General features: G+C 47.2%; 1 long non-coding RNA gene across 1 annotated transcript; it reads left to right on the top strand.

Annotated features, from left to right (window-relative positions):
- The first annotated feature begins 9,889 nt into the window (after window positions 1-9,889).
- On the top strand, window positions 9,890-24,032 carry LOC146425328 (uncharacterized). Its single transcript, XR_014846464.1, has 2 exons — window positions 9,890-10,749; window positions 20,981-24,032. It is a non-coding gene; the product is annotated as an uncharacterized LOC146425328 (long non-coding RNA).
- Window positions 24,033-25,630: the final 1,598 nt, after the last annotated feature.

Genomic DNA, 25,630 nt, shown 5'->3' with positions numbered 1-25,630 from the left:
GGAATCAGTCAAGCAGGGTGCGCTGGAGGCAGGAGACTGGGGACTCATAGAAAAGATTGAATTGCCCAAAGCGCAGGAGGGGTGCGAATCTGCCGTGGCAGGTTTGGATGGTGGCGGCTTCCCACAAGGGGGTGCTCAGGCTTTTCCGGTGTATGTGCCTGGCCCAGATGCCATGGACACAATGAACAGCCACTCCACCATCTCATGGAGCATGACAAATGACTTAGCGACCAAAGTAGCAACATTTGGCATGTCTTCTCCGGCGATGATGCAACTTCTTAGAGTGATAAATAGTGATTTGCTTGCTCCATTTGATATTATGTATTTGGCTGCCTTGGAGTGATGTTATGATAATCCGGTGTTCCCCATCGTTAGCTTATATGCTAAAAAAAATGTGGTCCTGTCACTTTAACTACACCCAACCGCAGAGAGAAGAGCGGGTTGTTTTGAAAACTTTTTCTGCAAGTCTCACTGCGGGGGAGGAAGGGGGAGGATGCTCTCTCTCTGGGAAGATGGCACGCTGCGACAGCTGTCAGAGTAGCCAGCTCTCTTTCTTTTTTTTTCATCATTTTTTCTTCATTTGGACCTTTTTTTCTTTGATCTACTTTGTCGCCCCCAAAACCCAAAAGGGCTTTTACCCTGTTCTCCCCTTCCCCCTGTGCCTTGCAGGGAACTTTGCATGGTTTTGTTAAATAAATAGTTTTTTCTTCACTTCCATCTAAGAAATTCTGTTGTGGGTGGGAAAAGGAAGCGTTTGTTCAGAGCTCTCCTTACCTAGAGAATTTTATCACTAAACCGGGACATTGGCTCAGGTGCTGTTTCACCCCGTACAATACAGCACCTTTGAGGACAATTGGAAAGTGCTGGTCGAGGATCAGCTGAAGAAAAATGTGTCCTTGCCTGCCGAGGACCCTAGGTGCATGGTTGGGGCTGATGTCCTCATGGGTAAGGGACCTTTCACTAACCCCAACATTCAAGCTGCCTGGGATCCTCGGATCCTGGAGCAAGCCCAACAGCTCGGTATGGGAGCCATTTTGAAAACTATGGAGATAGTTGCCCCGCAAACATGGTATACAAAGATACAGCAGGGGCAATCTGAACTTTTACCTGACATTTATTGAGAAGCTGGCAGCAGCTTTGGAAAAGCAGGTTGAGAATCGGTCCACGAGACAGATCCTGATGAAACATTTGGCAAGGGACAATGCCAATAACGAGTGTAGAAGGATCATCAATGCCCTACCAGGGGATCCTTCTGTCCAGATGATGCGAGCTTGTGCCAGGGTGCAGTCAGAAAATCAGGGGAAATCCGCTTTGGCTGCATTTCTGTCCTCAGATCAGGGAGCCTCTGATCAGGGACAAAAACAGCCCAAGTCTGGGAACAAACAAAAACGAGTCAAATCAAAACAGAAAGAAAATTCAGGAAAAAAGGGCGATTCAGGGACTGAGACTCCTCAACGTAAGAGGTGTGGTAGGCCAGGTCACACTTCAGACTACTGCAGGTCGCAGTACCATGCAGATGGTCAAGCCCTGTCGGGAAACATGAAGAGGGGTGCAAAAAGGGGGATTTGCCCCCCATCACAACAGTTCCCCCAGAACAGGGTGATGGCCCAGGCTTACCCGGTCAATGTGGAAGAGGCACCAAAGGCTCAGCCTGAGTCAACGCCTACACCGCAGCAACAGTCATCTTAGAATCTGACGATGCCCACAGGGTTCCCTTGGAAGTGGACGGTTCCCTGGATCAGGGGACCGGTGCACTGCTCATGGCAGGGCCTGAGGCCACCAGCCAAGGGATCTTTGTTCTTCCAGAGTTCATAAATGCTGATTTCAAGGGCCAGATTCACGCTACGGTTTCCACTCCTGACCCGCCTGTCACCATTCCTGCAATCACTTGCCTTGCTCACTTGTTGCCTTGTGAGTCTTCTGTTCCCAGGGTAGACCAGCAAGTTGACGGAGGTGACAGCACTGAACTGCCAGGACTTCCGCAGGTCTACTGGGCTGCATCTATCTCCAATGAGTCACCACAGATGACTTGTACCCTCATCATGCCAAAAGCACGTCCGCATCGAATTCAAGTCCGAGGTTTGATCTATACAGGTGCTGATGCAACGATCCTTTCCGCTGCTTCATGGCTTCCTACGTGGCCTTTATGCCCTGTGGGACTGAATATCGCGGGGTTGGGAGGAACCACACAGAGTCGATTGAGTAAGCGACCTGTGTTGGTGAAGATCCAGAGGGACACACGGCCTCCATTCGGCCTTATGTCACTCCTGCTCCAGTGAACCTCTGGGGATGGGATGTGTTGGCAGCTTGGGGGGTGCGAATCAAGACAAATTTTTAATAGGGGTCACTGTGTGCAAGGGCGCACCGTATTCCACGCTATCTTTACAATGGCTGACCAAAACACCTATATGGGAACCACAGTGGCCCCTGCCAAAAGACAAATTAGTCGCCCTTTGTCAGCTGGTTCAGGAGCAACTGAAACAGGGACACATAGAACCTTCTACCAGTCCCTGGAACACCCCAGTTTTCATGATTAAGAAAAAATCGGGGAAATGGAGACTGTTGCAGGATCTCCGAAAGGTTAATGCAGTGATGGAAAGTATGGGGAGCATACAGCCTGGCATGCCTTCACCCACGATGATTCCCACAGAGTGGGAAATTGTGGTGGTTTTGATTGGCCCAAAACATCAGTAAAGTATTTTTAACATCTAGGAGAAATTTGGACCCCTCAGAAGCTGTTGTGGTAAGCCTGGGGAGGTGTCTGAGGGATGGGGAGTGGCACAAAGATGGCTCCTGTGTGTCCTGAGTGTAAATTCTGGAAGTTTTTACATCAAGTCCAGCAGAGCCAATCTCTGATGGCTCTGAAGGTGATGGACATGCTACCGGCCAAGTTTGAGCCAACTGGAAGTACTGGTTACGCCTCTGTGAAAACATATTTAAGAAGAAATCAAAACAAGCAGGCACGCACTTCTTTCACTTCTTTGTAGTTGGAGGAGGAGGAGGTGGAGGTGAAAATATGTGAGGGAGAACAGCATGGAGATTGCCAAGGTCAGTGAAGAAGGGGGGGGAAGGGGTGCTCCTGTGCTCCCAGCACCAGAGCTGAAAACTTTCTGCTAGCCGTGGTAAAAGCTATGGGAGAGCAAGAAGTTTCTCCTGCAGCCCATGGAGTCCATAAGGATGCAGAAATCCACCCACAGCTCACTGCAGAGGAGCAGGTGGATGCCTGGAAAAAGACTGTGAACCAGTGGGAGTCTCATCTAAAAGTTAAAACTGCAAAAGGCCTTGACTGGGAGAGAAAGGCCTTGCTCCTAGGATGGAAGCAGCCTGGCCTCGGCTCGGGAGAGTCTGCACAGCACCTTATGGACAAAAAGACTCACAAAGCAGCAGAATCGAGCGGGATGTTTCTCATGAGATTGGACCCACGCCAAAAATGTTCCTAGAGGACTGTCTCTCGTGGGAAAAGACCCCGTGGCTAAGTAGACACCCCTTCTCCTTGATTGGACTGACCAGAAAACCCCTACCCTGCCCCCTGTCTGTGTTGCTGGTTTGGAAAGAGGGAAGGGGGGGGTGAGTGCAGAGACTGCTTCTTAAGAGGGTGGGGGTGAGAGCAGAAAAACTGTCTGAAGAGAGAGAGAAACAAGTAGAGATAAAGAGTATTTATAGTAGAAAAATTGTAGTGATGAATAAATTTGAGAATCTGCTCTGTAGACTGAAAAAAGACCCTACACCCTGCCTCCCTACCCGGCTTGTAGATTGTAAAGGAGGAAAGAGGGTGAAAACTATAAGTTCGTAAGAGGGAGGGGGGAGTGAACAAAAACTGTATGAAAAGTTTATTATTACCTTGCATTTATCCTCCAACTCTGTTAGGTAATTAAAACACTTTTTGCAACTTTAAGCTTGAAGCCTGCTTGCCCTTTTTCTTTTTCGTGCGTCCTCATGGCAATGTCCTATCTAAAACCCATGACAGAAATCCTGATTGTTGATTTGAAGGATTGCTTTTTTACAATCCCTTTGCACCCCAATGACAGGCCAAAATTTGCCTTTACTGTGCCTGCAATTAACAATGCGGAGCCTGTAAAGAGATTTCAATGGAAAGTGTTACCTCAAGGCATGAAAAATAGCCCAAATATCTGTCAATGGTATGTTGCACAGGCCTTGTCCAGAATCCGCGAGCAGTTTCCTGAGGCACTCTGCTACCATTATATGGATGATATCCTGGTGGCAGCATCCACCCAGGATGAGTTGCGGAGGTTACAGCCTCGATTGCTCGCTGCCTTGCATTCCTATGGGTTGCAAGTCGCTCCGGAGAAAGTTCAACAACAGCCTCCTTGGAAATATTTGGGAGTCAAAATTTTGGATCAAACCATACAGCATCAAGAGGTGCAGTTTTCAGACTCTATTAAGACTCTGAATGATGCCCAAAAATTGCTGGGTATTATCAACTGGTTACGTCCGTATTTGGGACGGACCAATGCACAACTCCCCGCTTCTTAATATTTTAAAGGGGGACTCTGATCTAAACTCACCTCGGAAATTGACTCCCGAGGCGCGACGGGTGCTGAATGAAGTACAACAAGCTGTTTCTGCTCATCAGGTTTATCGAGTAGATCCCTCTACTGATATCACTGTTTTCATTACTGCTCCAGACCTCCATCCTACAGGTATCATTGGCCAGTGGAACAAACAATGGGATGATCCTTTGCACATCCTGGAATGGGTCTTTTTGCCCCATCAGCCAAAAAAGACAGCACCCACATTGTTTGAATTGATAGCCTGCCTGATAACTAAATGCCGTTATTGGTGTTTACAATTGATGGCAGCAGATCCTGCAACGATTGTTGTTCTGGTATCAAGGGAGCAATTTTGAATGGAGTCTTGCTAATAGCTCTCCTTTGCAAAGTGCACTGCAAAATTTTTCAGGGCAGATTGCTTATCATCTGCCCAGCCACAAATTGCTGCAGCTGGCAAATTCAGTCAATCTTACGTTGTGGCCAAAGAACAGCCGGGTGCCAGTTCACTGACCCACTGTCTTCGCGGACGGTTCTGGGAAAACAGGAAAAGCCATTGTTACCTGGAAGGAAGGATCTGAGTGGCAGGTGCTGAAAGGCCACGAGACAGGCTATGCTCGACTGGTTGAACTGAAGGCAGTTGCCATGGCTTTTCAGCGGTTCTTTCAGGTGCCTTTGAATCTGGTCACTGATTCTGCTTATGTAGCAGACATAACCAAATGTTCGGATTGTTCATTTCTAAAAGAAGTCAATAATGCAGCTCTGCTTTCGCTATTGCGAACCCTGTGGAAGGCAATTCAGGCTCGAGTGCATCCATATTACATTCTGCACCTTTGAAGCCACACCAATTTGCCACGTTTTATAACAGAAGGCAATGCCAGGGCTGACATGCTAGCCAACCCTGCATGGGTGGCTCCTCAGCCTGACAAAATTGCACAAGCCAAGGCATCGCACAATTTCTTTCATCAGAGTGCACATACCCTGCAGAAGCAGTTTCAGTTGACGCCAACTGAGGCTCGTGACATTGTCAGCGCTTGTGCTGACTGCCACAGACTCTCTGCACCTCTGCCACCGGGGGTAAACCCCAGAGGTCTAAAGGCCTTGCAGTTGTGGCAGACGGATGTGACACACATCCCTGAATTCAGCCGAGTCAAGTATGTGCATGTGTCTATTGACACTTTCTCCTCAGCTGTGTGGGCAACTGCTCATACTGGAGAAAAAAGTCATGATGCTATTGCCCATTGGAAATTAGCCTTCTCGTTCCTGGGTGTGCCAGCCACTGTGAAGACCAACAATGGTCCTGCCTACGCCTCACAGAAGACGCGGCAGTTCTTACACCTATGGGGTGTAGACCACACATTCGGTATTCTGCATTCTCCTACTGGCCAAGCCATTGTTGAACACACTCATGGTACTCTGAAGCATGTCTTGGAAAGGCAAAAAGGGGGAATGCATGGGGAAACACCACAGAGTCGATTGAAAAAAGCTTTGTACAGAATCAATCACCTTACAGTGCCACCAAATTCAAATAATCCTGTGATTTTGAACCATTTTCTCTCATTGCAGTCGTCCGGCGAGTTGCATTTGCCCCGGGTGAAGGTATGGGAATTAAATAATAAAACCTTCTTCTTGATGCCACACTTTGAACCTGGACCTTTTTTCTCTGCTAGCGGCTCAACAGCGACATTTTCCCACCTTTACTTTGAATCCATTCCCAATCACGAGTATCATACTTTGGAGCCTGGTTCCTATCTATCTGTGTAGGGACTAAACTTTCTATGTTAACTGTGGATCTAAATGCTGCTGCTTTTGCCTATCTGCCATGGCATTTCCTTGCTCAGGAAATGTATTTTCTTTAGAATGTCCTTTGCAGTGCATGCTTGCAACTGCTTTCAGGTAATTGATTGCTTCTAGTAATTGGAGTATTTCGGAGGCATGTTTAATCTCTTTTTTCTGTGAGTTTAAGAGTCCTTGTTCCTTCCACATTGCACCGTGGGCATGGACGATTCCAAAAGCATACTGTGAGTCTGTCCATATATTGATGATCTTCCCTATAGCTAGTGTTAGAGCCCTGAGTAAGGCAATGAGCTCCGCCTTCTGTGCTGATGTTCCCACTCAGAGTGGGTTTGATTCTATTACCTCGTTGGTAGTGGTAATAGCATACCCTGCAAATTGTTTACCTTGCACAACGTAGCTGCTCCCATCGGTGAACCAGTGCTCACCTTTGGCCAGTGGCTCCTCCTGCAGGTCTGATTGACTTGCGTACATTGATTCTATGGTTTCGATACAGTCATGTACCACTGGGTTTCCTTCTTCCTTTCCCTGTAGAAAGGCTGCTGGATTGAGAATGTTAGCAGTTGTCGTGGTTTGACCCTTGCCAAATGCCAGGCACCTATGACATCTGCTCCCTCTGCTCTCCCCTGACGCAGCTGTGCAGGAAGAGAGGAAAAAACTAACAGACACATAGCAGACTCATGAGTTGAGATAAGGAACTGGTGGGAGGACGCATTGAGAAAAAAGGACAAAATAGTTTGAAAACTTAAAGTTGCAAAGTGATTTATTAACCTAACAGAGTTGGAGGATAAATGAGAAATAAAAATAAGCCCTTAAGACACTGTTTCTCCACTTACTCCCCTCCCTCCTTCCAACCAACAGCTGGGGGGGCAGGGTATGGGATTTTTTCTTAGTCAGTCCGTCACCACAATTCTTCTGCTACAAATACTGTTTCTCTGCTCACTCCCCTCCCTCCTTCCAACCAACAGCATGGGGCGGGGGGGGAAGAGGGTAACCGGGTTTTCTTTGGTCAGTCCATCATGGAGAGGAGCCCTCTGCTTAGCCATGGGGTCCCTCCCACAAGAGACAGTCCACTGCGAACTTCTTTGGCGTGGGTCCGATCTCACGAGCAGCAGCTCGCTCGAATCTGCTGCAACATGAGTCCTCCTTGTCTACAAGGTGCAGACTTCCGAGCTGAGGCCAGGCTGCTTCCATCCCGGGAGCAAGGCCTTTCTCTCTATATGGGACTCCCACTGGATCACAGCTTCCTCCAGGCATCCACCCGCTCCTCTGGCGTGGGTACGTCCCCACCCCACGGGTTGTGGGTGGATCTCTGCATCCCCATGGACTCCATGGGCTGCAGGGGGACCACCTGCTCCCCCATGGGCTTCACCACGGCTAGCAGAGAGTTTTCAGCTCCAGTGCCTGGAGCAGCTCCTCCCCCACCTTCTCCACTGATCTTGGTGTCTCCATGTTTTTTTCCCCTGACATATTTTCACCTCCTTCTCCTCCTCTAGCTAAAAAGAATTGCGTGCTCACATTGTTTTGATTTCTTCTTAAATATGTTTTCACAGAGGTATCACTAACATCTCTAATTGGTCCAGACTTGGCCAGCAGCCTGTCAATCATCTTCAGAGCCATCAGAGATTGGCTCTGCTGGACTTGGTAAAAAACTTCCAGAACCTTCCCACAGGACACACATGAGCCATGTTTGTGCCCCACCCCACTCACTAGCAAAAACTGGGTTAAGCAAAACCAACAAAACCAACTCATGAACACAGGGGTATGCCTTCTCCCAACCCTTCAGACACTTCTTCAGGTCTACCACAACAGCTTTTGAAGGGTTTACATTTCTCTTAGATGCTAAAGATACCTTGCTGATGTTCGGGGCCAAGCAAAACCAACGCACTGGGCCTTCATTACTGCTGAAGTGATCCAGTTCTAGTAGTATATGCTGACTGAACCAACCGTGGGTCTGTTCAATTGATCAATGAGGAGCTCGTTTCATTGCTGGCTATAGAACAGGTTAGCCTTTGCAAGTGGTCGGGAAGCATGGGGCAAAGTGCAACAAGATCCCAAAAATTGCATAAAGACTGTTTGTTGAGTATTACCAAGGAACAAGGATATAAAATCCCACCCCAAAGACTTATACAGCTACTTACATGGGTCAAACTATTTTGTCCCTGATATCCACCTGATGGTTCCTATGACCTTGCTCATTGGCAAAAGGTTGGTGAATGCCTACAAAACCATCAGGTCACTCATCATGATACTGACCCTGATGATTTAATTACTTGGCATGTGGTATATTCTGCTCTGCAACAATTTAAGGAAGCAGATTGCATTCTTGCTGACCTCCCGCCTGCACCCCTGTCAGATACTGTTGTTATTATTAATGAGATTTCACCCGAGGAAAACAATCCAGAAAGAGAGGATCCTTTTGATCCTGGTCCTATTGATCCTGAACAACCACCAGATTTGTATCCTCCCCTAGCCCCAGTATGTGCTATGGCAGCAACTGGTCCTAGTGCAGAAGAAATTTTACAAACTGCACGCAGAAAGGCAGCAGCAAACTGACCACCACCATATGCCCCATTGTATTCCTTTATTGACTATGACAAGGACACACTGCCACCTGTAGGGCCTGAACCAGAAAGGTTTATACAGGAATGCTGAAGACGGGCTTTAGAAAAAGGTGATATTGAATTCTTTCAAGCTATGCCAGTTTGTGAGTGATGCCTGATGGTTTTTTGTCCTTTCTCTTTATACTCTTTTTATACCCTTTTTATATACTTTATACCCTTTCCCATTCCCTGTACTTTTCACTCCCTGTATCTTAGCCCCACATGTTTATAACCCTTGTACTCTAGCCTAGTTTGGAATTTTTTGGGGAAGACAAAACATCCCCACAATCTCAAGAACATGAGGCACCAACTTTGAACGGAGCCTCATCTCTGGAACATGTTTTTGTAAACTAAGTTGTAGCCTTTTTTTTGGGGGGGGGGGGGTTAATTAGAATAGAGGGACAATTACTTCATTTGTTAGGTTTCTTATTGGGGGATTTTAGACAGGTATGCTAATTTGTGAGGTCCGTAAAATTGTATACGCATTGTACCCAGGGTCTTTGTCGTCGTGGTACCACCTTTGACAATGGTGCACCTGGGATCCTATTAAACCAAGGTAATACCCTTTTCCCTATACTGCGGTGTCTGCGTCTTATTTTTACCAGCATTTTAATCATCAACAGCACAGATTCTTTCCCACGGGAATTCTTCCCTTCTTCTACTAAAGTTTACTAAATATAGAGATAAATTCCATGTTACTGAGAGTGGCTTTGGAAACAGGCACTCAAACGCCTAGGCCAATCATTTTGGGGGGTGGATGATTGTTATCCAATCCGAATAGCCTTCTCTCATGTATATGTAAATCTGTTATTAATTAAATAAAGTCATTCAGCATTCTCTCACCGTTCTCTTCGTGTGCTGAATCGCTCTGCTATTGATTCAACAGTGACATCTGGTGACCACCGATGTGTACCACAGGCATTGCTGAAGGTATGTCAGGACCCCTCCACCCCTCCCTACCTGCCGCGCGGCTCGGGGTTCGGGAGGGAAATGGACCCCCCGATGCCAAAAGACGGCCTTTTGCGGTCCTTCCTGGAGGACCCCTGGTGTGGCCTGACGGTCAAGTGGAAACAGCATCTGACCAGAGCTCTCTTAGAGTGGGCTGTGACCCATGGCTTTCCCGAAGTGTGGGAGATGGACGTGGACTCCGTTCTCTGGCTGACAATTGGAGGTGGGCTGTGGAGAGAGTTGGTGTTTGGGGACCCAAAAACCATTTGTTTGCATCGGACATGGAGATCAGTCTGGGACTCTTTAAAACAGGAGGAATTTTACACTGCAGAATTTGATTCTTCTCTCTGTCTGGACTCCTTGCTTTCGGTTAGTGAGGACTGCACTGAGGGATCCCCATCCCGGGTTGACCCCACCATAGCGGATGGGTCCTCCAAGCGCAAATATAATTCTCCAGAGGATTATGTCCCTCCTACGTACCCCCATCCAAATGACCAGCTGGCAGAGATGTTGAAATGAGAAAAATTGAGAGGGCCACAAGGCAATCGCTGGCGCGCTGCTGCCATTGCCTCTGTGGAAAAAAATGGCCCCTCCCCCTGCGCCAAAGCCACCAGCGCTGCCCCCAGTCATAGCGCGGGCTCTCTCGGTTGCGGCAACTGAGAATGCAGGAGCTGTGTGCCCTGCCGCAGCACAGCCAGGGCAGCAACAGACCCCAGTTCCATCCACTCCAACCACAGACTCGGGAATCCAGGCCGCTGGCCCGGTCCCAGCCGCACTGCAGGCACAAACTGCACGGGGACCAGAAGGAGATGTTCTAGCAGAGGGTACTTCCGCCCGGACCGGTTCCTTCCACATGGTGACTGCGGCGCTTCCAGTGCAGACTCCCCATGGACCAGGTATGCAAGATCCTGGGTCTCCGCCAGATTTACCCCTCCCCTCTCGGCTTTTAATGGATCTCTTGGCCGAAGTGGCCGGATTCCACCAAGACCTGGTGTAGATTTGTTCACAGGGCGTCCACCACGCAGGCTGGACCAGCCTGGAAGTGCCTGCCCCAAGACCCCGGAAGGTGTCTGGGCTCCATGCCGCGGCGGTGGGGGCGCAGATGGGTCCAGGGCAGGACATGCCTGTCCCTGTGACGGTTCCAGTAGCAGAGGCAGCCTCAGCACAGCACGGTGACCCAGCTGCTTTCGTGCCAATGCGGCAGGCGATTATAACTGACACTGTGCCAGTGCACCTGGCAGGGACTCCTGATGTTCTGCCTGTATCGCTGCCTTCTTCGTGCCCCGCCCTGAGCCCCACTGCCATGCCATCTCTGGGCACAATGACTGTGTCCGGCCAGACCCGTCATTCATGATAGGGCTTGTAGATAAGCCCCACTCTGACGATTCAGACAGTGAATCAGACGAGGGGCTTCCTCCAGGGCGAAAAGCTGTGGTGGCAGGGCGGCAAAAGAAGCGCTTGCTTCAGAGCCACCCTTGGACACTCCCGGACTGTATGGAGACGGGATGCCCAAGGAACCCCCAGCATTACTGGGAGTCAGTAAAGTTGGGCGTGCTGGAAACGGAAAATTGGGAACTTTTAGAGAAATTAGGGCTGGCAGACCCACCGGGGAACCCTGAAGGGAATCCGGTGGCTGCTACAGCACCTCCAGGAGGTGTACCAGCAGATCAAGGTGATGCCAGCACCCTGCAAGGAGACGTCCAGGCTTTTCCTGTGTTTAAGCCTGAGCCGAATTCGGGTCAGCAAAGCAGGCATGACGTCACTGCATGGAAGATCATAAGCGACCTTCATAAGAAGATAAGCCAGATTGGCCACTCCTCTCCGCACGTGATGCAAATTATTAGAGTGATAAATACTGACCTGCTTACTCCATTCGATATTGCGCGTTTGGGTCAAGTTTTGTTTCAGCCTGTGAAATATGCAGTTTTTGAGAATATCTGGAAAAAAATGGCTGAAAAACAAACAAGGCAGAATATGCAATTGCCTCCTGAGGACCCTAGTCGCGAGATTGGGGTTGATGTCCTCATGGGGAAAAATCATTTCTCTAACCCCAACATCCAAGGTGCTTGGGATCCTCGGATCCTGGAGCAGGCCCAAAGGATCGGTATGGGAGCCATCACAAAAACCATAAACATGGCTGCCCCACAAACACAGTATTTGCAAATATCTCAGGGGCAGTCTGAGCTTTTCCTGACCTTTGTAGAGAAGCTAGCAGATGCCTTGAAAAAGCAGGTGGAAGATGATACATTGAGACAGATATTGTGAAAACAGTTGGCAAGAGACAATGCCAACCCGGAGTGTAGAAGGATCATAAATACCCTACCAGGGGATCCTTCAGTCACAGACATGGTACAAGCTTGTGCTAAGGTGGGTTCAGGGAGACAAAAGAAGTCTGTCTTGGCTGCACTTCTATCGCCTGGTCAGGTACCCCCTGATCAGGGACAAAAACAGCCCAAGGATGGGAACAAACAGAAACCAGTCAAATCAAAGCAGAAGGGAAATTCGGGGACAGAGACACCTCAACGTAAGAGGTGTGGTAGGCCAGGTCACTGTTCAGACTATTGCAGGTCACAATACCATGTAGATGGTCGACCCCTGTCGGAAAATGTGAAAAGGGGTGCAAAAAGGGGGATTTTTGTAAATCACAACAGTTCCCCCAGAACAGGGCAGCAACACAGGCCTATCCAGTCAATGTGGAAATGGCACCCAAGGCTTGGCCCGAGTCAACGCCTACACCACAACAGTCATCCTAGAATCTGGTGATGCCCATAGGGTTCCCTTGGATGTGCATGGACGCCTAGATCAGGGATTCAGTGCGCAACTTGTGGGAGGGCCTGATGCCACCAGCCAATGGATCTTTGTTCTTCCAGAAGTTATAGATGCTGATTTTACAGGCCAGATTCATGCTACGGTTTCCACATCAAGTCCCCCTGCCACTATCCCTGAAAAGAATCACATTGCTCAATTGTTGCCTTTTGAGACAGTTCTGGGAAAACAGGAAAGGCCATTGTCTCCTGGAAGGAGGGTTCTGAGTGGCTCGTGCTGAAAAGCCACGAGACAGGCTCTGCTCAGTTGGTTGAATTGAAGCCAATTGCCATGGCTTTTCAGCGGTTCTCTCAGGTGCCTTTGAATTTGGTCACTGACTCTGCTTATGTAGCGGATATAACCAAACATTTGGATTGTTCACTTTTAAAGGAAGCCAATAATGCGACTCTGTTTTTGCCATTGCAAACTTTGTGGAAGGTGGTTCAAATTCGAGTGCATCCATATTATATTCTGCACATTCCAAGCCACACCAAATTACCACGTTTTATAACAGAAGGCAATGCCAGGGCTGACATGCTAGCCAACCCTGCATGGGTGGCACCTCAGCCTGACAAAATTGCACAAGCAAGACATCGCACAATTTCTTTCATCGGAGTGCACATACCCTGCAGAAGCAGTTTCAATTGATGCCAACTGATGCTTGTGACATTGTCAGAGCTTGTGCTGATTGCCAGGGACTCGCTGCACCTCTGCCACCGGGGGCAAACCCCAGAGGCCTAAAGGCCTTACATCTCCAGCAGACAGATGTGACAGATGGTGTGGCTTTGAATGTCGCGTGGCCTGTCTCGTGGCCTTTCAGCACTAGCCACTCAGATCCCTCCTTCCAGGTGACAATGGCCTTTCCTGTTTTCCCAGAACTGTCTGTGAAGACGGTGGGTCCATGAACTGGCACCTGACTGTTCTTTGGCCTCAACGTAAACCTGATTGAATTTACCAGCTGCAGCAATTTGTGGCTGGGCAGATGGTATGCAATCTGCCCAGAGAAACTTTGCAGTGCATTTTGCAAAGGAGCGCTATTAGCAAGGCTCCATTCAAACCTGTCCTGTGATACCGGAACAACAATCGTTGCAGGATCCACTGCCATCAATTGTAAACAACAATAATGGCATTTGATTATCAGGCAAGCTATCAACTCGAACAATGTGGGTGCTGTCTTTTTTGGCTGATAGGGAAAAAAGACCCATTCCAGGATATGCAGAGGGTCATCCCATTGTTTGTTCCACTGTCCAATGATACCTGTAGGATGGAGGTCTGGAACAGTAATGAAAACAGTGATATCAGTAGAGGGATCTACTCGATAAACCTGACAAGCAGAAACAGCTTGCTGCACCTCATTTAGCACTCATCGAGCCTCAGGAGTCAATTTACGAGGTGAGTTTAGATCAGTCCCGCTCTAAAATTTTAAAAAGCGGGGAAAGTTGTGCATTGGTCCGTCCCAAATACGGATGTAACCAGTTGATGATACCTAGCAATTTTTGGGCATCATTCAGAGTCTTAATAGAGTCTGAAAACTGCACCTCTTGATGTTGTATGGTTTGATCCAAAATTTTGACTCCTAAATATTTCCAAGGAGGCTGTTGTTGAACTTTCTCCTGAACCACTTGAAACCCATAGGAATGCAAAGCATCAAGCAATCAAGGCTGTAACCTCTGCAACTCATCTTGGGTGGATGCTGCCACCAGAATATCATCCATATAATGGTAGCAGAGTGCCTCAGGAAACTGCTCGCGGATTCTGGACAAGGCCTGTGCAACATACCATTGGCAGATAGTCGGGCTATTTTTCATGCCCTGAGGTAACACTTTCCTTTGAAATCTCTTTACAGGCTCCGCATTATTAATTGCAGGCACAGTAAAGGGAAATTTTGGCCTGTCATTGGGGTGCAAAGGAATTGTGAAAAAACCATCCTTTAAATCAATGATCAAGATTTCCCACTCTGTGGGAATCATTGTAGGTGAGGGCATGCCAGGCTGTATGCTCCCCATACTTTCCATCACTGCATTAACTTTTCGGAGATCTTGCAACAGTCTCCATTTCTCTGATTTTTTCTTAATTATAAAAACAGGGGTGTTCCAGGGACTGGTAGGAGGCTCAATGTGTCCCTGTTGCAGTTGCTCCTGAAACAGCTGACAAAGGGCGACTAATTTGTCTTTTGGCAGGGGCCACTGTGGTTCCCATATAGGTGTTTCGGTCATTCATCGCAGAGATAGCGTGGAATACAGTGCGCCCTTGCACACAGTGACCCCTACTAAAAATTTGTCGAGATTCGTGCCCCCAAGCTGCCAACACGTCCTGTCCCCATAGGTTAATTGGAGCTGAAGTGACAAAGGGTCGGATTGAGGCCGTGTGTCCCTCTGCGTCCTTCACCAACACAGGTTGCTTACTCAGTCAGCTCTGTGTGGTTCCTCCTAGCCCCATGATAGCTGATCCCACAGGGGCTAGAGGCCATGAAGGAGGCCATGAAGAGGAGGAAAGGGCTGTTGCGTCAGCACCTGTATCAATCAAACCTCGGATCCGAATTCGGTGAGGATGTGCTTTCAGCATGACGAGGGTACATGTCGTCTGTGGTGACTCATTAGAGATAGATGCAGCCCAGTAGACCTGCGGAAGTCCCGGCAGTTCAGTGCTTTACCTCCACCAACTTGCTGGTCTACCCTGGGAACAGAAGACTCAAAAGGCAACATTTGAGCAATGTGAGTCTTTTCAGGGATGGCGACAGGGGGGGTCTGATGTGGAAACTGTAGCATGAATTTGGCCTGTAAAATCAGCATCTATAATTTCTGGAAGAACAAAGATCCATTGGCTGGTGGCATCAGGCCCTCCCACAAGCTGCGCATTGAATCCCTGATCTGGGCGTCCATGCACATCCAAGGGAACCCTATGGGAACCCTAGGACGATTGTTGTGGTGTAGGCATTGACTCGGGCCAAGCTTTGGGTGCCATCTCCACATTGACTGGATAGGCCTGTGTTGCTGCCCTGTTCTGGGGGAACTGTTGTGTCGGGGGGCAAATCCCCCTTTTTGCACCCCTTTTCACGTTTCCCGACAGGGGTCAACCATCTACATGGTATTGTGACCTGCAATAGTCTGAACAGTGACCTAGCCTACCACACCTCTTACACTGAAGTGTCTCGGTCCGTGAATTTCCCTTCTGCTTTGATTTGACTGGTTTCTGTTTGTTCCCAGCTTTGGGCTGTTTTTGTCCCTGATCAGGGGGTTCCCGACCAGGCGATAGAAGTGCAGCCAAGGCGGATTTCCCTGGACTGTCTGCCTGCACCTTAGCACAAGCTTGTACCACATCTGTGACTGAAGGATCCCCTGGTAGGGCATTTATGATCCTTCTACACTCCAGGTTGGCATTGTCTCTTGCCAACTGCTTGTACAATATATGTCTCAATGTATCATCTTCCACCTGCTTTTTCAAGGCATCTGCTAGCTTCTCTACAAAGGTCAGGAAAAGCTCAGATTGCCCCTGATGTATTTTTGAATGCCGTGTTTGTGGGGCAATCAGCTCCATAGTTTTTGTGATGGCTCCCATACTGAGCTTTTGGGCTTGCTCCAGAATCCGAGGGTCCCAAGTAGCTTGGACCTTGGGGTTAGAGAAATGATTTTTCCCCATGAGGACATCAACCCCAATCGTGCACCTAGGCTCCTCAGGAGGCAAGTACATATTCCACCTCACCTGTTTTTCAACCAACATTCTCCAATTGTTCTCAAAAACTCTGTATTGCGCAGGGTGAAACAAGACTTGAGCCAAATATGAAATATCAAATGGAGCAAGCAGATTACTATTTATCACTCTAATAATTTCTATAACATGAGGAGAAGAGAGCCCATAAGTTGCTATTTTTTAGTAAAGGTCATTTATGATCTTCCATGCAGTGACGTCATGCCTGCATTTCTCATCCGAGTCCAGGTCAGGCACAAACACCAGAAAAGCCTGAACGTCTCCTTGCAGGAAGCTAGCATCACTTTGACCTGCCGTAGCAGCTCCACGGCTCTCTCATCGTCTTGGCATCCCTAATCTTTCTATAAGTTCCCAGTGTCCCGCATCCAGCACGCCCTGCTTTACTGATTCCTGGAAATGCAGGGAGTCCCGGGGGCATAATGGCTCCGTGTCGTTACGGCATTTCCAAGGGTTGCTCTGAAGGAAGTGCCTCTTTTGCCGCCCCTCCAGCGCGAGCTTTCGCCCAGGAGGAAGCGTCCCATCTACGTCACTGTCTGAATTGTCAGGGTAGGGCTTGCTATCTGCAAGCCCTATCACAAATGACAGGGTCTGGCTGGACGCAGTTTCCATGCCGAGAAACGGCACAGTGGTGGGGTTGGGGGAGGGGCAAGACGATGGCGGCGATACAGGCACGGCATCGGGTGCACTCACAGACATCACTGGCACAGCGTCAGTTGAAATCGCTTCCTCCGTCGGCACAAAAGCGGCTGGATCAGAGCGCTGTGCTGTGGCTCTGTCTGCCACTGAAACCGTCAGTGGGACCGGCACTTCCCGTCTTTGTCCCGGATCCCTCCGCTACCCGCCGCCATGTCGGCTGTCCCCGCGGCATGGAGCCCTGACATCTTCCGGGCAAGCAGATCTCTACCATATCTTGATAGAATCTGGCCACTTCGGCCAGTAAATCCATTAAAAGTTGAGATGAAGGGGGCAAATCTGGTGGAGATCGAAAATCCCACGTACCTGATTCGCAGAGGGTCTGCGCCAGCAGCGCTTCAATCGACACGTCAGTCAGGTCGCCTTGACTGGAAGCACCGCCTGCCGGAGGCTTCTTTTCCAGTTCCCGCACAACTCGTGGATCCTGCGCAGTCCACGTGGCAGCCGGGATTTCTGAGTCCGCGGCTGTTCTGGATGGAACCAGGGTCTGTTGCTGCTGTCCTGCCCGCCCACATCATGGCAGGACATACAGTTTCTGCACTCTCCGTTCCTGCAGCCGGGGCAGCCCACGCAGCGGCTGGGAGCCCCAGCGGGGGCCCGGATGGGGGGGGGTAAGGGTGGCGCCATTCCGCGGAGGCAGAGGCGGCGGGACGGTTGCTGCCGCCGGCGTCCCATGGTCAGCCCGTTCTCCCTCTCTCTTCAGCATCTCCGCTAACTGCTCATTTGGGTGGGGGTAAGTGCGTAAGATAAAATTATTTGGAGAATTATACTTGCTCTTTTTGGACCCATCCGCTGCTGACTGTGGGGCTGTGGCATCAGTCTGGGTCGGGGGTTTCTCTGTGCGGTCCTCACCGATCGACAGCCAGGAGTCCAAACAGAGAGAAGCGTTCAGCTCTGCAGTGTAAAATTCCTGTCCCCTTAACGCGTCCCAGACCGATCGCCATGTCCGATGCAAACAAATGGTTTTCACGTCTCCAAATATCATTTCTTTCCACAAAGCCTTCCCAACCTTGAGCCACAAAGAACAGTCCACATCTGTCTCCCACACCTCTGGAACCCTGTTTTCAGCGGCCCAATTCATCAGCACCCTTGTCAGGTGTTGTTTGCCTGGGTCACACCAGGGATCCTCCAAGAAGGCTCGCAAAAGTTCGTCTTTTGGCATTGGGGGGGGTCCATCTTCATTCCAAAACCCGAACTGCATAGCACGGTGGGTGGGGGGTGGGGGGAGAGGTTGCCGGCGTACCTTTGCTGTGCATGTAGTATGCGTCCGTGGTCACCAGATGTCGCTGTTTGACGGCTAGCGGAGGGAAGAGATGAGTCCTTTCAGAGTGCTAAAAGAACTAACTTATTAAATAATTAACAGATTTATATACACATCAGAAGGCTGTTCGGATTGGCCAACATTCATCCGCCCTCCAGGGATTGATTGGCCCAGGCGTTTGACCGCCTGTATCCAAAAGGCCGTTTCAATAACATGAAACTTTATCTTTATTTATAAAACATAGAAGAAGAAGAGAAAAATTCCTGTGGGAAAGGTTTCTGTGCTGCCACACCACATAGTCGCTTCCACAAGCCCATGGAATACAACTATTTTTGTTATCCCTACGAAATCAGGAAAATGGAGGCTTTTACAGGATCTCAGCTCAGTTAATGCAGAAATGCCCTCTACGGCATTACAACCAGGAATACCTACCCCTACAATGATTCCAGAACACTGGGAATTAGCAATAATTGATTTAAAAGACTGTTTTTCCACAATTGCTTTACATCCAGATGATGCACCTAAGTTTGCCTTTTCTCTATCATCTGTCAATCTTGAGGCTCCCATGGAACGATACCAGCCAGTTGTGCTGCCTCAAGGTATGAAAAACAGTCCTGATATCTGTGAATTCATCGTTCACTCAGCAATACAACCAATATGGCAAAAATAGCCATCTGTTTTGCTGTATCACTACATGGATGATATTTTAATCGCTTCTGACAATTCCTTACTGTTGAAGAATTGTCTTGCTGCTTTAAAAATAACGCTTGCCAGCAGTGGCTTATGTGTAGCCACAGAAAAAATCCAAACAGAACCTCCTTGGAAATACCTGCCCTTTAAAGTACTAGAGACAACAGCCACCCCACAGCCAGTAACTTTAAAAACTGACAATATGCTCATTAAATGATTTGCAAAAGTGACTGGGCACTATTAATTGGATTCGCCCTTTGTTGGGAATCACCACAGAGGAATTATCCCCTTTGTTTCAATTGTTAAAAGGGGACCCAGCTCTTTCCTCCCCATGGCAGTTAACAAAGACAGCCCGAGAGGCTTTGGCATGTGTGACAAAATCAATAAATCCTTTGCCACGTGTCAGAATCCGAATTTGCCTCTGCGGCTGTTCCTAATTCTGCAATCTTTTCAACCCTATGCTCTCATTGATCAATGTGATGAACATTGTCTCTGGCTATTAGAAATTATTTTTCTGACACACACTTTCACAAAAACTATAACCACTCAACTTGAGATGGCTATTCAACTGCTGTCAATGGGATGACTTTGATGTCAGACTTTGTCAAAATATGATCCAGCAGTCATACATCTTCCTGTGGCAGAATTAGAAAACCTATTCAGGGACTCACTGTCATTTTAAATTGTCTTTGCTGATTATAATGGAGAATTTGTTCATTCAATGCCCTGTCATACACTGTTACAATCCTTCAGAGAACTCCCCTTCCAACTGTGGCGGCTGCAGTCAAAGATGCCTATCCCTGATTCAAAAACTATTTTCACTGATTGATTGGAAAAACACACAAAGCTGTGACCCTGTGGAAAAAAAAAACACGGGACAATGGGAACATTCAATAACCTTTCAACCTGGATCTACCAGCTAGTTGAGCCAGCAGCCATAGTAGAGGCATTTTGTCTCTTCTCAGAACAACCTATTAACACTGTGATTCTCTATGTTACAGGAATCATCAAGAAATTGAGCACTCATTCCTGAAGGAAGTCTCTAACAAAGATCTTTTTGTGTTATTAACCACTTTGTACAACCTTTTACTTCACAGGTCTCATGAGTATTACATTCTGCACCTTAGGTCCCACACCACTATGCCTGGACCTATAGTGAAAGGTAATGCAAGAACAGATGCCCTTGCTATGACAGCTACTGTACCACAAAAATTAGAGCAGGCAAAACTTTCTCATGATTTCTATCACCAGAATGCCCGAGCACTAGCCAAATAATTTGATTTAACTCTGCCACAAGCATGAGATATAGTGAATGCTTGCTCACAATGTCAGCAAATTCTTTCTTTGCCACAAGCATTAGGTACAAACCCATGAAGGTTGAAACCTAATGACATTTGGCAAAGAGATGTAACACACATATCGAGTTTTGGGACTTTTAAATGTCCATGTTTCCATTGATACCTTTTCAGGATTCATAGTAGCAACAGCACACAAGGGTGAGAAGTCTAGAGACGCAACTCAACATTGGCTACATGTTTTTACCACAATGGGGGTCCCTCAACAGATAAAAACAGGGAACTGACCCACATATACATCTCATAAAACACAAGAATTTTTCCACACTTGGGGTATCAAACATGTCACAGGTATCCCACATTCTCCAACCGGACAACCCATAGTGGAAAGGGCATATTATACATTAAAAAACATGCTGCAGAAACAAAAAAGGGGGAACCTGCTTGGTATGCTCCCTCAAGAGTAGCTTGACAAGGCAACCTATGTTTTAAATTTTCTGAATCTTTCCACTAGAGATGATCTAACAGCACATCAGAGACACCTAGGCCAGACCGCTGATGGAGAAGGAATCTACCCAGATGTTACATACAGAAATGTACATAGCGGTCAGTGGAAAGGTCCGGTTCCACTGTTAGCTTGGGGGAGAGGTTATGGATGTGTTTCCTTACCTACAGGCCCATACTGGCTCCCGGCAAGATATATCAAACCAAGCCAAGGATGACACCATGAATTTTGTCCTTTTTCTACTGCTATACTGCCATCAAGCAGTGGAAGGAAGAATCTACTGGGCGCATACTCTCGAGCCACCACCGTTCCGACCTCTCACATGGTGGGATCCAGAGCCCCCCCTCAGCAACAATGGAACGGAATGGGTAAGAGGAACTTGGCTTCCTCCCCTAGATCAGGATGTTGTAGATACATTTATTAGCAATGCTACTTATGTAACTGACTGCCTATATATTTAATGTGGAATCAAAAAAGTACCTTCTGACCCTTACCTTGTACTAATTTTTCTATGCAATTGCATTTAATATATGTACACTCTGAGACTGCAAAAAAGTTGACTGCTATTACATTGCTGGCCATCCTATCTCTAACACATCTGTGAATGCCACCCCACTTCATTTCCCCGAATGTTGTTTTACACCCATTTCCAGTATACAGCGCTTGGAATAGACGTCATGTATAAGACAATGGCCACAACAACAATTCGTACAGTATGGAAAAATTGACTGGTGACCACCTAGTATCCTTAGAGAAAGTGGGACTAATACAACCATTCTCCCAACTCAAAAGGCAAACCGCAGCATTGTTTGGCATGATGGGGGGATGGCCGAGATGTTGATTCAGTATTATTTGGACAATAATCAATCACGTATTCATAAACATTTGTGGAAAAGGTTGTTACCTTCTTTTGGCAATAAGATATACCAGGTAAAAATGGATAGGAATGCAACAATTGCCAATCTAACGCTGCTAAAAGACGGATTATTAATGACTTGTACTTTACACCTGTATGTTTTTGCTTTAGCTAATAACTTTTTGATAGATTATAGAAATGATTTGTACTTTTTATCTGCTAATTCTTTTGTTTTTAAATCATGTGTAACCTATGATGATATGCGTAATTATTCTGTCCTTCTTCCATTTAAAAGAAGACCTGAAATCTGGGTACCTGTAGATTTAACTCGGACCTGGGAAGGACAAGATGGTCTTTCACAATTATCCTGACTAGTCCAAGAGGAAATCTAAAAGAGTAAGAAATGAGTTCACAAATTTCTGGGTTGGCTAATCTTTGCTATTGTTTCTGCCATAATAATATTACCTGCAGCCTCTGTGGCTGTCACGGCCTTGACAAATTCAATTCGAACTGCTCATACTATAGGACAAGCTCTATTACACAAGAGTTACAAACAGAAGAACAAATTGATCAAGAAATAATGGCCAGATTAGACGCCTTAGAAAGTGCTCTTTTATGGATGGGCGAAAGAGTTGAGGCCCAGAAAACTCACCTATCCCTTCCCTGTTACTGGGAACACATTCATAATTCCTTATGTGTAACGCCGATTCTGTGGAATGAAACTAAACAGAATTGGGAGACAATTAAAAATCATCTCCAATGGGCATTTCATAAAACTTTACGACAAGATATTAATTCGCTTCGCACTCACTTAAAAGATCAACTCAGTTTTACAAGCTCTGGAGGAACAAAAGGTCTTTACAGACCTAAAAAATTATCTCTCTTGGCTGAATCTGAAAAATTGGTTCTCTGAAATAAATGTACAAGTTTGGGATTTCATTGGACTAGGTTGTTTGGCAGTGATATCCTTTTTAATTCTCTGTCTTGTCCTTTTCAACATAGTTAAAAATGTTTAAATTACACAAAAACAAGTCGTGGTTTCCTTAGCTTTATCTATGACCTCAATAAAAACAGAGGGGGGAGGTGTGCAGTTGCAGAGGAAGCAGCCCCCGAGCTCCCGTGTAAACCGGACACAGAAGCACAGGATTTGAAGCAGAAAAGCAGGCTTCCTGCTCTCCCCTGAGGGAAGAATAACAAGCTGCCAAGACTGACAGATATATTGAGGAATTATAAAGGACTAGGCTGTAACGATGATGATAAACTGCACAGACTCCCCTTGGCAGGTGTAAAGAGAAATCATTTATTGAAAAAAACCAGGCAGTTTTATGCTGTAAGCCTTTTATCAGTTGGGCTAGTTTGGAAGTAAACCAGTGGAGGAATTGACTCCACACAAATATATTGTGAGATTCCCAGGCAGAATCACAATTTAATAGGAAAAATTAGAGTAAAGGCAATAATACAGAAACACCAGCTTAAACTGATAGAGTTAGAATACAACCCGCCCCCCTGTTGGTCAGGGTGGTGATAGCAGTCCAGTTAAATGGTGGCTGCAGTCTCCTTGGAGTGATGGATGTGGTCTGTTTGAAGTGGTGATCCTGAAGAACAATCTGGTCAGTCTCTGGAGGTCCAGTGATGACTCTCAAGCTCTTCTCCTCTGGGAATCAAGTGGAAGTGCTAGTGCAGTGTTCCAAAGACTCAGCTTATATGCAGGTAGGAATGTTCAGTTCCTCCCCTCTGTACAGGGCATCTTACAATGGGATAATAGAATCTTATGAGTCACTCCTGGAGACTTTGATGGCCCATTCACAGAGATAGTTCCCCAAATGGTGTTATCAGGGCTGAGTCATGCTGAAGATAAAGAGCACTGCCTCACCTGTTCTTAACAGCTTATGAAGATGGTAATAGAATACATACTTTTTGGTAACACCTTCCATGTAACCCAAGACATCAGTTTACATTCTTGTGAAGAAAAAAAAGCATGCATTGGCTGCCTGCCACTGCAGGTGTTGATGTCCATGTGTCCCTTCACCCAATCACCTTTTAGATCATGTGGTGTCCATGCATATCCCCAAGCAATCACCATAAAAACCACAAGGTGAACACACACTGATTATATAACTATTTTTCTGGTTATATAACTTGTTATTTACATCTATGTTAGCTGAACCTTTCCCAGAGTGCTTTTCTGGTGAGCAGAAGTGACAGAAATGAACAGAAGTGAACAAGGATTCAACAAGGCTGACAAGGCCCCTATTCTGTAAGGTTTTTCTTATCTGTTACACTAGGCAAACAATTGAGAAACAACTTCTTCCGTGGAAAAATATATATACTGTTTGACTTAGTAATAAAGGCAGATTCATTTCTCATACAGCGAGTGTGTCTCATTCTATATACTACACTGTGACTGGAGCTTACTAGCTTGCTTCTCTGCTTCTCTGCTGTTTGGGAGCCCAGAGCCAGTGCATGCCATGTCAGGACCCTGGAACACCCCATTCCCCGCTGGAGGCTGCCCCCCTCTGCACAGCCCAGACCCAGGGACCAGCCATTGCCAGTGAGCTACTCAGGGGACCAATCCCCTGCCCAGCCCCACTGTCCTCTGCCGCTGCTTCAGGGCTTCTTGCTACACTCTAACCCAATGCCCGGATACCCCGCAGCTTCAGGCACAGCCCCAGAGTTTCTGCTACCCTTTGTTTCCCACTCCCAGGGTGAGCCAGCCCCTGCCATTCCAGCCGCTGCTCCGAGGTCCCTGTTGCAGCCCTTTTTCCATCTCTTCCACCAGCTGCGCCTGCCATTACCAGTGAGAGAGATGGCTGAGCTGTCACCACAGCGCCCCCTGCAGCCGCGAGGGAATCATCACACCTGCCCTTCCCGGCTGGGACCCAACAGTGCCCCTGCCAGCTGTGACCGCAACTACACCAAAAGGGAAGGTGCTCGACAGCCGAGAGAAGGCTGTTACTGGATTTCTGGTTTCGTTTGCTGTTGCTGCTGATGTCTGTTTGTTTGCCTTGTTATACATATACATACTACTAAAGAACTGTTATTCCTTTTCCCCTATCTTTGCCTGAAAGCCCCTTAATTTCAAAGTTATAATAATTTGGAGGGAAGGGGGGTCATATTTTCCATTCCAAGGGAGGTTCCCGCCTTCCTTGGCAGACACCTGTCTTTCAAAACCAAGACAATTTATCAACTTGAATTCCCAGTTTTTCTCCTGTTTCCCTCTCAAAGGCTAATGATGACTTCAACACTTCAATTTCTGACTTTAAAACAGTATACTCTACATCAGAAATCTGCTCAGAAACAAGTGAATTTTTAGCTTCTTGTTGAGTACAAGACAAACAGGCTCCAAAAACTGCACAAATGGCACCTTTACCTTTTCCCTCTTTATGCTTCTGCTCCGCCCCACATTGCCCAATACTTTCCACCACCTTCTCTTTATCCTTCTAAAATTTTTGAACCCACTCCTTCCCAGCCAGGGAAGGGGCACATTTATATTTTTGCAGCAGACTATCCATGAAATCCTGCTGACTATACTGATGCCTGATGACTTTTTTCCTTTTCTTTTTATATACCCTTTATACATTTTTATACCCTCTTTATATTTTCTGTACCCTTTATACATTCTTTGTGCCCTTAGCCTACATGCTTGTAATTTTTGTAGTTTGATATTCTAGCTTAGTTTTGGCGTTTCTGCAAGACAGAAAGACCAAACATTCACAGTAGGAGGCTAGAGAGCCCTATAATATCTCAAAACTCAAGGCTTCAACCTTGGTTGAAGCCTTCTCTCTGGAACATATTTTGTAAACTGGGCTCTAGCCTCATTTGGGGGGGGGATTCTTAGAATAGGGGGACATATTAAGTTTCTTATTGGGGGATTTTAGACAGATATGCTAATTTGCAAGGTCCATAAAATTGTATATGAGTTATATGGTGTGTGTGCATCTTAGCGTGCGAAGAGCTGGGCACC

The sequence above is a fragment of the Lichenostomus cassidix genome, chromosome W, assembly GCF_008360975.1.
Source record: "Lichenostomus cassidix isolate B80296 chromosome W, HeHo_3.0, whole genome shotgun sequence".
Lineage (NCBI taxonomy): Eukaryota > Metazoa > Chordata > Aves > Passeriformes > Meliphagidae > Lichenostomus > Lichenostomus cassidix.
Note: the sequence above shows the minus strand (reverse complement) of the source record. Positions and strands in the feature narration are given on the sequence as shown.